Here is a 5,225-nt window from a genome sequence, read left to right on the forward strand (position 1 = left end):
ATGGAATACAACAAAAAATGAGTTAGGGATCATTACCCAATAAGTTCCTTTGAAAATCCTTCAAAGAATCGCCAAAATCCGAGCTCTCAAGTCCAAAAATCGCTGAATGAATTCCAAACCCTCGATTGTGCCCTTTTTTTGCCAGTTAAACCGCACCTGCGGTCAATTGCCTGCTTCTGCAGTATCGCGTTTGCGGCTAAAACTCCGCACCTGTGGAAATCACTTACTCCAGCTTCCTCTGATTTTACGACCACTGACCGCATCTTTGCATGTCGCAGGTGCAGAAATTACATCGCACTTGCGGACCCAAGCTCACACCTGCGCCCTGCTCTCCGCTTCTGCAACCATCGCAGGTGCGGGAAAATATTTGCACCTGCGGACTCTGCTCCGCTCACCTCAAGTCTCTTCTGCGATCCAAGTCCCGCTTCTACGGGCTCGCATTTGCGATGACCACTCCGCAAGTGCGATTACACTAGCACCAGAAATCTTCAGCAATTGCATAAGTCCAAATTTCAACCCGTTGAGCATCCGAAACACTCTCGAGTCCCCCGGGACCACAACCAAACATACCAACCAATCCTAAAACACCATACAAACTTAGTCGAGCCCTCAAATCACATCAAACAATGCTAAAAATACAAATCACCCTCCAATCCAAACTTAATGGACTTGAAACTTCGAATTTCCACAATCGATGCCAAAACCTATCAAACCACGTCCGAATGACCTCAAATTTTGCACACAAGTCATATTCAACATTACGGACCTACTCCAACTTCCGGAATCGGAATCCGACCCCGATATCAAAAATTCCACTACCGGTCCAAATCTCTAAAAATTCGACTTTTGCTATTTCAAGCCTAAATGAGCTATAGACCTCCAAAACACAATACGAACACGCCCATACGCCCAAAGTCACCCAACGGAGCTAACAAAATCGACGTAACTCCATTCTGGAGTCATCTTCACACAGTTCCAACTACGGTCTAAATCATAAGGCTTAAATCTCTATTTAGGGACTAAGTGTCCCAAACACTTGCAAAAACCAAAATGAAACCTCCCAGTAAGTCACAATAGCAGAAATAGATATAGGGAAAGCAGTTAACAGGGGATCGAGGTTCTAACTCTCAAAACAACCATCCGGGTTGTTATAGGCAGGGTGGTTGGCTGGTCGTTCTACGTTACATTTTCGGGTTGTTTGACACTACTAGGATTGTCGTTTTGTGTATGAACTAATTGGGGTGTATGGGATGTTTGTGGTATTTTGTTATGGATATAAGGTTGAAAAATGAAGTATACATGTTATTGTTGTGTTCTTGTTGTTGTTGGTGTTATGTCAAATTGGGAGGAAGTAAAGATTATAGGAGAGATCATACCCATTTTATTATAAAATAAGCTTGTCGTTCGTTGTGCGATAGTTGTACCTTCCATAACTTGATGATAGCAGTGTTATCGTTGTTGTATATTAAGGTGCAACGAGATGATTTAACGTGGTTATTGGATAGATTATGATAAGTTATGTTAAGTCTAAACCTTTCCTTCATTTTGGCATGATCTCGTAACTACATGTGTTTGAAGACGAGACATAAAGAGAAGTTTATGTACATTATCCTAGTCTCATAAGTTACAGTATCCTCCCTTATCGGGACTTTATATCTAGTGAATTACTACCTTCTTCCAGTCAAGAGAGGAAAGGGTCTATATATATACACAACATCATAGTATTTTCACCACCATCGAGCTATAATCGGTGGGCAGACCTCTATTGGGAACCTCTGATCAGATGATAAGTTATATACCGAGCCTACTGTGGCTGAGCGCCTATGAGTGAGCCCAAAATGGCCGAGATACAGAGCCTAGTATGGTCGAGCGCGTATGAGCGAGATTACTACAGCAGAGCAGTTATATGACCGAGCCTTATAGGGCCGGACAACTATTTTACTTACTATATTAAGAGAGTTGAGTCAGTATTAGCAGGTAAGCATATCTTCATATCATCTTTGACTCTCAGTTACTTTCAGTTATTATATTAGCTGTTCAGTTTCAGCTTTCAATTATTTTATTGCCTTACATACTCGATACATTGTTTCGTACTGACATTCCTTTTGCTTGGGACGCTGCATTTTATGCCTGCATATCCTTATAGACAGCTGGATTGACCTGCCCAGTCGACAGAGCCAAACATTAGCTTGGTTGGTAAGCTCAACTTCCCCGGAGTTACCAGGTCTAGACCTTGGAGTCCATTTTCTTATACAGGTTGATGGATAGGTCGAGGCCCTATCCCGACCATGATGCAATCATCTCTAGAGGCTTGTAGACGAGTCATGCATATTTAGTATATCAGTAGATGTTCATGGCGGCTTCGTCGGCCTGCACAGTTATATATATCAGCTTTTGGGTATGTCTACCACTTAGATGAAAAGACGTTATTTTCAGATGATCTAGAATATGACCTCATAGGCCTAAATTGAGGGTACCCCTCCAGAGTTCACAGTTACAGAGTGGTATGCTCGGACCGAGTATGGCACCGGGTGCCGGCCACGCCTCCCCAGGTTTGGGGCATGACAAAATCCACCCTTATTTCACCTGTTGTGGCGCGCAACCCGATCCCACCGTACAATATATATAAATCAATAAGTGCAATTAATTTCACCACTCGAATAACAAGAATATCTACGGTTAACGAATATAAAAGCGGAACCAGAAAGGAAATCTCATCCCAAATTAAGAATTCTCTGTAATTAATACTAAGCAGTAAGACAAGTCAAATAAATGATAACTAAAGGGTAAAAGTAAGTCAATTAAGGCAAGTAGCAGTTAATCATGGAAGCATGGGAGAATCTAACATTTTTAACACGAGAATAATAAATGACAAGTAGTAAATAAAGGCATGGGAGCATTTAAGGCATGGAGTAAAATAAATAAAGAAATTCGGAAAAGTAGGGAAACAAGTATTTTGACGGCGTATATACACTCTTTACCTCGCATATACGTTGCTACACATGAATTTCACATAGCACATAGCTCAAGGGTTCCTAATTCCCTCAAATCAAGGTTAAACCCGACACTTACCTCGCTTTGCGAGCAAATCAAAGCTCTACCAGGGTCTTTCCTCTAAAATCCGCCTCCAAACCAATCGAATCTAACCAAAATCGACAATAACATCAAATAATGCTAGGGAATTAAATTACAATATATAAAGTTAAGATCTTTACACTTTTTCCAAAAGGTAACAAAAGTTAACCCTGGGCCCGCTTGGTCAAAACTCGAGATTAGGACCAAAACTCATTTATCCATTCACCCCCGAGCTCGATTATGTAATTAGTTTCGAAATCTGACTCCAATTTGAGGTCTAAATCCGAAATTTGCAAAAAAAAAATAACAATTCTTCCCAAATCCCTAATTTTCTACCATGAAAGAACAAAGATTAAGGCTAGAAATTAGTGGGTAATGATGAAAATGGAAGAAAAAAGTTAAAGTATACTAACTTATAAAGGGTATGAAATTTCTCCTCCAAATCGCCTCTAGGCCAAGCTCTAATGAAAAGATGGTGAAAAATGGGTGAAATCCCGTGTTTTGAAATATTTAATGTCTGGGCGTCAGGCCTTCTTCGTGTTCACGAAGGGCTTGCCGCGTTCGCGATACATAGCTACCCAAATGGCCTACGCGTTCGTGAGTTAACTCATGCGTTCGCGAAGGCTGCTCCCCCCAGGCCTTCGCGTTCGCGAGCCAGTGCTTGCATTCGCGTAGAGCAAATCACTGATCCCATTCCCCAGGTCCTCAACCTTATGCGTTTGTGAATGTGTGTCCACGTTCGCGAAGGGCACGCCCCCCCCCCCCCCCCCAAGGCTTCGCGTTCACGTACATGCCATCGCGTTCGCGATAAACAAAACTCCCCACCCAGATTAGTCTTCGCGATCGCTGTAGTACCTATGCGATCACGAAGAAGAAAACACCATATGACAGCAGAAGCCAAAACCAGAAATTTTCTTAAGTTCAAAACATCTGTAGCCAATTCGAAACTCACCCGAGCCCCTCGGGCTCCAAACCAAACATGCACACAAGTCCAAAAATACTATAGGAACTCGCTCGCACAATCAAAACACCAAAATAACACCTAAAAATACGAATCAGACACCAAAACAAATGATATTTTCAAAGAAGCTTAAGAACTTTCATTTTCACAACCAGACATCCGAATCACGTCAAATCAACTCCGTTTTGCACCAAATTTCGCCAAGTCATAAATACTGTAATGAGCTTATACCAAGTTCCGGAACCAGAATCCGAACCTAGTAGCAACAAACTCAAACTACGGTCAAACCTGGAATTTCTTTAAACTTTTAAACTTCTAGTTTTCAACAAATGGTGATAATTCGAGCTAGGGACTTCCAAATTTGATTCCGGACATACGCCCAAGTCCCAAATCACGATACGGACTCATCGAGACCGTCAAAATAATGATCTGGGTTTGTCTGCTAAAATCGTTGATCGAAGTCAACTCAAATGAGTTTTAAGGCACGATTTCACATTTTCGTCAATTTTTCACATAAAAACCTTCCGAAAAAGACACGGACTGCGCACGCAATCGAGGAAGGCTAAACGGAGTTAATCGAGATTTCGAAACACATAATTGAGGTCTAAAACCGATATGACCTACCGGGTCATCACAAAATACATTATCCAAACTTATCTGAAATCTCAAAACATCATAAATAATATCAAAACCAAGAATCAAAGATCAAGATCATTATCTTAACTTCAAACCTTCGCTGAATGCATCTGAATCACACTTAAACATTTCGGATCACAACCAAACTTCTCACACAAGTTACAATCGATCAAAATAACCTATACAAGGCCTCAAAACCACAATAGGAGTTCGATAACACCGAAGTCAACTCCCGATAAAACCTATTAATTCTCCAATTAATTAAATTTCAAACTTTTGTCAAATAGAACCAAAACCTTCCAGGAACATTCAAATTCAAATCCAAATATACGCCAAGTCCAAAATCATTATACAAACCTATTGAAACCATCAAATCCTGATTTCAAGGTTGTTTACTCAAAAGTCAAATCTTGGTCAACTCTTCCAACTTAAAGCTTCCAAATTGAGAATCATTTATCAAATTAATCCTGAACCACTCAAAAATCTAAACCAACCATTTATGCAAGTCATAATACACCGTATGAAGCCATCTGAAGTGTCAAATCATAGAACG

The sequence above is a fragment of the Nicotiana attenuata genome, chromosome 3, assembly GCF_001879085.1.
Source record: "Nicotiana attenuata strain UT chromosome 3, NIATTr2, whole genome shotgun sequence".
Classification (NCBI taxonomy): Eukaryota; Viridiplantae; Streptophyta; class Magnoliopsida; order Solanales; family Solanaceae; genus Nicotiana; species Nicotiana attenuata.